Below are 12118 nucleotides of genomic sequence, written 5' to 3' on the forward strand. Positions count from 1 at the left end.
TACTTTTTTAACCTGCATACCAGTTCTTTCTTACCCTTCACCGCAAAGCCTTTAGGTTGGTTCATTTAGATCTCTTCTTCCAGATCTTCGTGAAGAAATTTTGTCTTCACATCCATATATTCTACTTCAAAATAAAAAGCAACAACAACAGATAAAAGTAATCTAATAGAAGCTATCTTGGCAGCAAGAGAAAAAATATCACCAAAATCAATTACCGACACTTGGGAATAACCTTTTTCTACCAATCAAAATTTGTATTTCTCCACCTTGCCTTCTGGATTCATCTTCTTCTTAAACACACATTTTCTTCCAATGGGTTTCCTTCCAACGGGCAACTCCACTAGATCCCAAGCCTCATTTTTGTCGAAAGATACCATTTCATCAACCATGGCCTCTTTCCAAAGTTTTCCACCCTCTAATTCTATTGCCTCCCTGATAGTTCTGGGATCATCATTAGTAATAGATAGAGAAAATTTTGAATAGAAAGTAGATGGAATATACCATTTTGGCTTCCTTCTCTCTCGAACTAATCTTCTCAAAGTTGGAGTTTGTGGTTCTTCCTCTTTTGATTCTTGTTCTACTGTAGAGTATGGTCCTTCCTCTTTTATCTCAAACTCTATCTTCTTAGGCTCCTTTGGTAGGAATTCATGTTTAATAACATCTTTCACCTCTATAAGCACCACATCTTGGTTGTACACAAATTTACTTATTCTTGGGTTCGAAATCTTATAACCTTTTAAACCATCCTTATTCCCAATAAAGATGCACCTTTGATATTTACTATCCAACTTGGTTCTTTTCTCCTTTGGAACATGTACATATGCATCACAACCAAATACCCTCAGATGTGAAAGAGAGGGTTTCTTACCAGTCCATACCTCATGTGGAGTCTTATCCTCCAACCCTAATGAAGGTGATTTGTTAACCAGGTAACATGTAGTCTCCACTGCCTCTTCCTAGAATTCCTGTCCTACCCTGACACCACTAAGCATGCTTCTTGACTTTTCCATCAATGTATTGTTCATTCTTTCTACAACTCCATTTTGACAAGATGTGTATGTAGTAGTCTTCTACCATGCTATACCACACTTCTTACATAAATCTTCAAATTCCTTCTTGTAGAACTCTCCACCATTATTTGTCGTCAACACCTTTATCTTCTTCTCTGTCTGATTTTCTACCAGAGCCTTAAATTCTTTAACCCTGTCAAAGACTTCATATTTATTCCTGAGGAAATATATCCATGTATTCCTTGAGAAGTCATCTATAAATGAGACATAGTACAAAAACTTACCCAGTGTTGGAACCAACACAGGTCTAAACACATCACTCTGCACAAGCTCTAAAATCCCTTTCGTACTCTTAGCACCATAGGGAAAACTCACCTAATTCTGCTTCCCATATACACAATGTTCACAGAAATTGAAATCCAAAGATAAATTAGACATACCTTATACCATACCATTACCATGCAGTATTTGAAGGCCCTTCTCTCCAGTATATCCAAGCCTTTGATGCCATAACATAGTCTTTTCTATAGAGACCACTAGGTTTTCTACTCCACTTTCAGGAACCATAGAAATATTGCACCCATCAATAATAGTTCTACCCAAAAGCTTTTACAAAGTTCCAATATGAACTCCCCGGATCAATACTAGTGCTCCCCTAACCATCTTGCAAGTATTTTTCTCGAACACTATTTTTACACCTGCATTATTGATCTTTCTTATAGAAATCATATTTTTGGCCAATGCAGGAAAATGCAGAACACCAGGAAGTGTTCTAATCCTTCCACCTTACAACTTCAGCTTGAATTTTCCATGTCTGATGATTCTAGGCTTCCTATCAACCCCTAAGAAGACATCAACACCATCATATTTCTCATACTCGCAGAATCACTCCTTGTGGGGAGTGAAGTGAAAGAATGAACCTGAGTCAATAACCCATTCCTCATGATATATATGTGTACTTGAAGAAGAAGCGAAGTACAAATCCCTACCTTCATCTGAGGTGATTTTCGCTTCTACAGAAGGAGCATCATCAAATCCCTTTCCTTTCTCAGGAGCTTTAGATCTATAGGCATTTTTTTAGTGCCCTTCCTTTTTGCATTTTCAAGATACCTTTATAGGTTTTCCTGGATATTTAGATCTCCCTCTAGATTTAGATCTCCCACTCGAGGACTTATTTTTATTTTTGTTTTTGGACCGTTCTTGTACAAACAATACATCTTCATTCTGACTCTCCATATTTTTCCGTCTCATCTCCTGCAACATCAATAATGAGACTATTTCATCAAACTTCAAGTTAGTTGTATTGCTACCTATTGCAACAACCAGTCTATCCCACGAATTTGGTAGAGTACACAACGAAATTATGCACTTATCTTCATCTAGTTTTTTAAAATCAACCGATAACAATTGTCTTACCACAATATTAAAGGCGTTTAGATGCTCTGTCACCGAGTCTCCATCCTCCATCATCAGGTTATACACATTTTTCCGTAGGAAAAATTTGTCCACTAGAGACTTTGATTGGTACAAAATACCTAACTCAACCCATAAATACTTCATCATAGATTCCCTTGATACATTCAACAATATTGAATTTGAGATACATAACCATATTATGCTCTTTACCTTCCAATCCAACTTCACCCAGTCTTCTACTAACATTTCCATTGGTTTAGTACCTAGATCTATCGCAATCCACTAATCTCTATCCACTAGCAGATCCTCCATCTTGATATTCCACAACTCAAAATAATGACCATTAAATTTATCGATCTCTATCTTTCCACTGTTCACCATCTTCTTTCACCGCAAGAATCGATCCTGCAGATATCCCACTAAATAGGTCTACCATAGGCCCGAGAAAACCCCTTAGCAGCAAAGGCGTCCCCCTGAAGTTGAAACAAATTTGATACCAAATGTAGTTTTTAACCTTGTACAAAATTTACTCGCAAACGAATTCTTAAAAAAAAAATACACAATGGAGAGAACATAAAACAAATACACATAGATTTTATCCTAGATCCCAAAACTAGGGCTACCAGTTTGATTTTTCATTATATTAATTTCAATGTTACAATACATTTATATAAATTCCAAATAATTCATAAACCCTAATCCATTAACCCTAGATTAGAACATAATCGTAGTTCCCTTGACCAAATCTACAAAATACCATGGGCATAATACAATCATGCCCAAAACCATGTGCAAACCCCATGCACAAAACCATAGGTAGGTCTTCCCACCTATTATAGGGTCATTTTTTTTTCTCAAAGTGTTTCCTTAGAACTTGTGCAAGGGAGCTATCGCCCCCCTATAAACTCCCTAACAGGGGGGGCTACCGCCCTCCTGTGGACCCCCTGCTGCACCCGACACAATGAACAGGGGGGCTATTTCCCCCCCATGCATGCAACTAGTCGTGGAAATAATATCACACACCACACACCCAACACCTAGTGCTTGATTCCTGTGTGAGAGGAGCTTCCTCAAAAACCTCTATGAGACTAGATTTCCTCACTTTAATTAACTTCTACGTTTTATTTGAGTGGCCTTGGAGAATTTACTCTCCACACACCTATTCCAAGGCCCTAAATTGTGTATACTAATTGGTTTTATATAATAAAATAAAAATTATAGATTATTTATATTAAGCATTACTTTTATTGTCTATTGATTAGGTCAAAGGTAATGGAAGTGAAACTAATGATGTTTTGACACAAAGAAATCAAATAACAAAACCTAGCTACATGAGACACAACTCTCTTTCTTCGATGATGAGGTGATTTCTACAAAGGTTCTATGAGATCCTATTAAACAATTTTTTTTTATTTCCCTTTGATAAATGAGCACTCACAATTTCGAAGTCAACAAAACACTCAATACTTATTCTAACGCAGCTAACCCTAATGCAAATAGTATGCAATGTAAGATGATAAATTATATTAACAATTCTTAGGGAAAACAAAAGCAAAGGAAACAATTGGAAAACATGACAAAAAGGTAGTACAACAATGAACTAATGCAAATCACCAACTTTAAAGCAACAAGGATGCTTCAACAAACCAATAGTGTGCCAAAGTTACAAGCACCAAAATACTCTTGTTCAAATCATCATGCAAATGCAAAGATAAAGAACAACATGAAAAGGAAAACTATAATAATTTCTTTTTCTTTTTCTTTTAAAAATGAAATTCGAAAACTTCAAATACGATAAAAACTAAGGACTTCAGGAAAAACAAAATCTAATAACTTCAACATGAAGAAATTCAAGAACCTTAAGCAAAATAAAACAAAGAACTTCAACAAAATGAAATTCAAGGCCTTCAAGCAAGAAGAGTGAATGGCATCCAAAGACTTCAAAGCAAAGAGATTCAAGAGTTTCAAAAAAGATGAAATTCAAGAAATTCAAGTGGATGATATTCCAGAACATAAAATAAAATAAACTCAGGCTCTTTGAACCAATGAAATCAAACCAATGCAAAAATCAACCTTCAGGTAGACAAGAAGTAAAAATAAAGAGAAGTTTTACAATTCAGTCAAGAAGACCATGATAAAAGCTACCTTAGAGATTTGAAATAGTCCAAAACCTTAGAAAAAATCCCAAGAATCTAACTCAACACTGAAAGCTCTTGGAAACCAAGAAACCCTAAGTTGAAACAAAATCACTTTCACTTAAATATTGAAGTAAAAACGAAAAAGACCTCAAATACAAAATTTTATCCTTAAAAAGATACAAGTGACTAGAAAACAAGCAATCTAACCCAATTGCACACTTATTAAAGTTTATTTTGTTTCACTTTCAAAAACATAGGTGGCTATACAAAAGATAGTTTGTGCACATAGACAACTTTTGAAAAAAACAAATTGTGAATACACAAAATGTATTCAAGAAATCTATATGCATACATGACTCTTTTCAAATCAAAATGTGTACAAATAGAAAATTGTGAAAAATAAAAAACAAGCCAATATCCAAAAAATCAGGTTGGAAGGGCCGGTACAATAGAATGCTAGAAGACTAAAAAAAGAAACAACTAATTTCCCGATCACTAAGATCAAGAAAAAAACCCTTAAGGAAAGTACTTATAAGTATTTTCCCCAGTGGTGTCACCAATTATATTTGTGGGAAAATTCCATAGTGCTTGGGTTTGAATCCCCAACATATAAGAACATAAAATTCAACGAAAAACTCAAACGCACATGCATAGAACTTGAAGTTACAAAGTAGGTGTGATGTACTCATCCGTAGGCACTATGGTTGATGAATATCCCAAAGGGTCCAAACCCTAACTTCTCCTTCCAAAGTTGAAGACTTGCAAGATGGACAAGAAAGAAACAACGAATCACTTCATTCAAATTATATATGTGTATAAAGAATTTAACCGATAAAAATATCCAATATACATTAACATTCATAAGAAACTAACAATGAAAAGAAAAGAAATATGAGTCTCTTTATTGAAACATTAGTAGCAAAGAGGTAGTTATGATACAACCTGATCTTGGATGTCAACAATGATGGAACCCTCCTCTAGACTGTTCCTACTTGAGACACCAAATATATCCTCTCCAAAAGTGGCAATGAGATGTGAGATGAGACTTCTTAGCATCAACGCAAGGAAACTAGGGTTTCCTAGAGATAGGGAAGTGCAGAAAGCATGGGATAACATTGACCTATTCTGGGGAAAAACTGGCAGAGTATGGATGCCAATTAATAGGATGCATATCATGGAAACAAAAAGGGTGTATTTATACCACTATAAGTTAATTGGTTTAGTTATGCTACAGTCTCCTATAGGTTGGATTCCGGTCTAACGCCACCCAAAAAATAACTGAATTATAATTTTTCAAATTTTAAAAAGTTGTATGCTGAAATATTTTAGGGGAGTCGAGTATATATGCATTTTTATAGTGGGCAGAGTGCATATATATTTTGAAAAATGTTTTGTTTTGTTTTGTTTTTGTTTATATATATATATTATAGGTTTCTAAGGGAAACTGAATCTTCCAAGACCAACATAAGTTTAGAAAAAGATGCTATAACACTTGATTAAATTCTTGGGAGATCCCATATTTTGGAGTTTAAACAACCACCACTTTAGAATGAAAAGAAATATAACCTACTCTAGCTATTTAGTCCCCCCCAACCTTATTCATTGATTGACCCAAACAATCCACTTCCTTCTTAATATGAATGTGATCCCTACAAATAAGAATTCTATAAACTTGTGAAATGTGCTTAAAGAACCAATGTTGTAGAAAACATCTATTCCCAATGCCACATATCTATATGATATAAATCTATTATAGGATTTATGGTAAACATATTGATGGGAACCCAATTTTTCATATTTCTAGCACCTATCTAATACCTTTTTGTACATAGTTTTTCCATTTTCATCTCATCCCAACACCCTTTTTGTCCAAGAAGATGTATTTTTGGTAAAGGTACAATTATCTTCTTAATGCTCCATTTTATGCTCATTCTATACATTTAGAGAGATAATTACCTTTATATGCCAACCAATGGTATTCAAAATGAAGAGCTGCATAGATACCTTTAGATAAGAGCAAACCATAAGTGTTGAAAATCCCTTTTGTTGGCTATTATAACTCATTACTCTAGCTAATATGTTGCAACTCAATAGTTCTCCCACTCATGTTGTAACTCCCTATTGTTTCGATTTAAAAATCATCATTGATGCAACTAAATCTAGAACCATTGTTGTAACTCCCAGATAATTGACCAATTGGGAAGGGTGCTCCAACTCTGAAGTAACACCCCACCCCACATTTACCCACTTTTACAAGCTTACTAGGGTAAACTGAGATTATAGTTACTATGCAAGACCCAACTTCCAAGATGTAGTTATGGAAATGGGGTCCACTTGTCCAGAACTTACTGCAACCACCCAGAGAAACATGATCACCCTGCTATCAAACCAACTTATCATGGTTATCATTTCCCCGAGGTCAACCAAGATTTACCTCCCAGCCACATGCATGCAGGCTTATCAGGGCGGCCAAATGGGTCTAGCCTCACACACAACCCATCCTTCTTGCGGCTATGGAAGAAAATTCCCAATGATGACATTGCAGCCAGGGACTTTGCCCTAAAAATTTAAGTCCATCCTTCAATCCAATTGCCTAGAACTTCCTAGAACTTTGTCAACAAGGTTCTTGAATGTTCATGTTATGTTTATGAGATTTTTTCTTTCTCAAGCTTTCCTAGTACAAGTTACTCATTTTTACAAACATGTTGCCACCAAGGTGCCTGTGGGATTAAATGCATAGTTTTTTCAATGCTTCATTAGTTTCATCAAATGTTCATCAATAAGGCTTGATTCCCTCTGATACTTAGTTGCAATAGCATATATTAGAACATGAATCCATATAAATCATTCAGGATCAATATCAATATCAATATCAAGAGTACTTAATGTAATGAAAAATACACCAAGCAAGTAACATACACTTAACTAGAATGAAGCCATGATAAACCAATCACATAATAAACACTTTCAACCCAAAACTTGTCCTCATGGATCTCATTAAATAATAACACATATTAACATATGCATAGTACCAACCAAGTTAGGGACTTCCACATACCACCTGACCCAATCAACCCCATTCCACATTCCAAGCTCGAATTTGGGATTAAATGGAATAAACCAAAACATAACCAACCCATAAGCTATATTGATTTCTTCCAATACGAGATCCAAAAATCACCAAAACCAATACAAGCATGGATGCCTTCGAATTTATTCACCATACTCAGAGGAATTTTCCTGTCACCACCCACCTATAAATGGCTTGCTCGGAGTAAACCATCTCCACCCTCAACCCTTGAGATTTTCCTGAGACCACCTCAACCAGGATCCAAATTCTACTAGCATTAAAAGATCAACCAAATAGGGAACCCACTACATCATGACTATATAGGAAATGGCATAAGTCAAGGATGTACATGACTATCAACCCAAGAAAATCCTCATGCTAATTATAACAAAATGACCAAAAAACCAATGCATAAACCATGCATTCAAATCCCAACAAGATAATCAAACATGCAACCTGCTACCTGCAAAAATATTCCCACTGGCTACTTCTTTCTCTGCTCTTTCTGCCTTTACTAGCCACTGTTTAATCCTTCTTCTTGGCTTCCTTCGAATTCCTCTTGTACTCCTTGCTTTTCGTACTTACGTCCAAGTGCTCTAGTGTATTCTCTCCTGTTGTAGTGTTCTCTCTCTTCCCTCCTCTCTTTTTCCCAAATAAATTGCTAGAATGTTCTCTCTCCAAATTTATTTTCTTTTCCTTTTCCCTCGTTTTCCCTTGCATGCATATTCTTTTACTATTTTTATCCTTTTCTTGTATCTTCCTCTTCCCCACTTGTTGAAGTGGAATTTCTTTCATTTTCATTTATTTATTTTACATCCCGCCACATGTCCTTGTTGGTCTGTAATAAATAATTTTCCATTTATGTCCTTTTGCCTCTTGCTAATGCCAATTTCCTTAGCTAATAAATGATAAACCACAAATGGATCCCATGTATTGTTTTTCCCCTCATTTAGCTTGGAATATGCGTCCCATGACCTTGGTTTGATTTTTTCTTTTGTAATGTCCATACATTATTTATTTACACGAAAATTTAACTAGGGTTTGTTACAGACCCCTCCCCCTTGGGGGAACACTATCCTCAATGTTCTATGACACCTATGACAAGAAAAAACTACTAAAAGCATAAAAAAATACTACTTATTGGAGTTTTATAAACACAACTTGATACAATATTTACAATGTCACACACACACACACACACAAAGATATACATAAGCACATTTGCTTCAACCAACAAATAAGGAAGGATATAGTGCTCGCATCTGATCAACCATCTCCCATGTATCTTCATCAAGCCCAAAGTGCTTCCATTACACTTTAAATTGATCTATTGCTTGATTACAGAGCATGAGATTCTTTTGCTACAATATGCATTAAGGCTCCGACCGGAAATCTCCTTCTAGTTCCACCTATAATATAGACCAATCAATCACATGATCAACATTCTATACATATATTTTAAGTAGAGAAACATGAAACACATCATAGGATTTCAATGGTGGAAGCAAATCAAGCCTTTGTGCCACTGGTCCAATCCTTTCTAGGATTTCAAAGGGTCCATAATAGCGAGGTGCCAACTTGGCACATGACCCAATCTTCAAGGAGGTCTTCTTGGGCTTGATACACAATCACACATGCTCTTGAACCTGAAACTCCTTGAATACTCTGTAATTATATGCATAGATCTTATTCCTTTCCGTTGATGCCTTCAAATTATTTGTTATAACCTACATCTCCTGCTCCATTTCTTTTAACATATCCAGTCCAATCAACACCCTACTCACTGGATCACTCCAGCTAATAGGAGTATTACAACTCCTCCCATAGAGAGCATCAAATGGACTCATCTTAAGGGATTCTTGAAACCAATTATTATAAGTAAACTCCACTAGTGGAAGATACTCCTCCCACTTCCTTTGCTTATGCATGACGTACATCTTCAACATATCCTCAAGGATCCTGTTGATTATCTTTATATGTCCACCTTTCTACAAATGATAAGTTGTAGTAAAAGTTAGTTATGTCACCAATCCCGCAAAAAATTCCTTCCAAAACTTAGAACTGAACTTGGAATCTTTATCTAATATAATCCTCTTGGGAACTCCATGCAACCTCACTATCTTCTTAATGAATATTTCATCCACTTCACTAGCTAAATTAATAGACTTTAATGCAAAGAAGTGAGTTACCTTTCTCAACCTGTGAACCAAAACCATGATGGAGTCATGCTGCCTTGATGTACTTGGAAATCCTATAATTAAATCCATGTAAATGACCTCCCATTTCCATTCCATAATTGGAATAGGTTGAAAAAAAACTAGTTGGATGCTTTCATTCAATTTTCATCTATTGACAGTCCAAGGACTTAAAAACAAACTCAACCACCCCTTTCTTTAAATTAGGCCACTAGTAGAACTTATTAATAGTTTTCAAAGTCTTCTGGTATCCTAGATGGCCTAAATATGGATTGACATGAAACTCTCTCAAAATAAGCTTCTTCAGTTCACTGCTATCAAGCACATAGATCCTACTCCTGAATCTAACCAAGTGATATGTTGTGAGGTGATACTCCTCATTGTGATCACCCTCACCTTGTTGCTGCAATCTATGCTTTAGTTTTTGTTACTTCTTATCATGATGTGTTGCATGCAAGATCCACTCTTTCAACTCAGTCCCATAAGAGATCATAGCTAAAATATGATTCACCTGTACTCTCTTACCGAGTTCATCCGCAACCCCATTCTCCTTACCTTTGATATAATTTATTTCAAAGTCAAGCTCACTGAGAGTAACCAACCATCTAGATTTCCTTACATTTAAATTGGGTTGGTCAAACAAGTACCTCAATCCACTATGGTCACTCATCAAAATGAACTTCCTGTCAAGGAGATAATGTCTCCACATCTTCAATGCATGAATGATAGGTTCCAACTCAAGATCATGAGTCACATAATTCTTCTCATGCTCATTCAAATTTCGTGATTCATTGCATATGGCCCACCCTTCTTACATCAAGACTCCACCAAGTCCTTCCTTGTAGGAATTTGTACAAACCAAAAAGTTCTTATAGGGATATACAATTCTCAAAACTAGAGCATTGGTAAGCAATTGCTTCAACTGATCAAATCTAGTTGCACACTCATCATTCCATTCAAACTTCTTTCCTTTCCTCTATAAAGATGTGATAGGATAGATAATATTAGAGAAGCTCCTAATAAACCTCTTGTAATAACTTGCTAGTCCCATGAATGATATGACCTCATTCACATTATTTAGAGCTGGCTACTCCATGATAACCTTAATATTTTCTAGATCCACTACTATCCCCTCCTTGGAAACAAATTGTCCCAAGTAGTGAATTTGAGACTGAAAGAAGCTATTCTTGTTGATCTTGGCATACAACTTATGCTCTCTCAACAATATTAATACTGCTACTAGGAGCTCTGCCTATTCTTCCTCATTCTTTGAGTAGACCAATATAGCATCAATAAATACTATCACAAACTTATCTAGCTAAGGGCGCAACAAATTGTTCATCATACACATGAATGTGGCTAGAGTATTGGTAAGATTGAAAGGAACCACCACAAACTCATAGTGCCCTTACCTTATATGAAATGCAATCTTATAGATGTCTTCTTCTTTAATGCACACTTGATGATATCTTGATATTAGATAAATTTTTAAAAATATTACCACTCACTTTCGCTAATCAAACAAATCATCATTATGAGGCAATGAGTACTTGTTCTTGATAGTCAACTTGTTAAACTTCCTATAATCAATTCACACTATGAGAGTACCTTCCTTCTTCTTTACAAACAACATTGGTGCACCATAAGGAGATACACTTGGCCTTATGTATCCCATATCAAGCATCTCTTTAGGATGCAACTTCAATTCCACAAACTCGAGAGTGCTTATCTTGTAAGGTTCCTTAGATGCTGGTCTTGGTTCTGGCATCAAATCAATAGAGAAATCCACCTTCCTATGAGGAAGGAAGCTTTGGAATCTCTGTAGGAAACAAATCCTTAAACTGTTGTAAGATAGGATAACTCCTCAGGACTTCACCATCTTCATCATCCAACCCTTTGTCACTGGAAATATGAACTACAAACAATAAACATTATTTCCCATGGTTTCACTTATATTGCATAGTTGTAACCATCCTCATAGATGCATGATTCTTATTTCCCTGCAAGAATCTATTTTCTCCATCCTAATCTAGGGACTTAATGGTCTTGTCATAGAAATCTACCTTGGTCTTGTGAATAAATATCTGATCCATGCCCAAAATCATGCTATTTGCACCCAAAGGAAGCAAATTTAGTTTCGTTGATGTAGGCATGACATTAAGATCAAATGCACAATATTTCACCCAATAGTGAATTGTTCTCTTGGTACCTATAGCCAACTGCACCAACCATGATTTTTCATGCATTTCCTTATCCTAACGACACTAATCCACTATTTTAGGGCTATTA

The sequence above is a fragment of the Pinus tabuliformis genome, chromosome 5_1, assembly GCF_031772625.1.
Source record: "Pinus tabuliformis cultivar Carrire ecotype Pingquan chromosome 5_1, CPIR1, whole genome shotgun sequence".
Taxonomy (NCBI): domain Eukaryota; kingdom Viridiplantae; phylum Streptophyta; class Pinopsida; order Pinales; family Pinaceae; genus Pinus; species Pinus tabuliformis.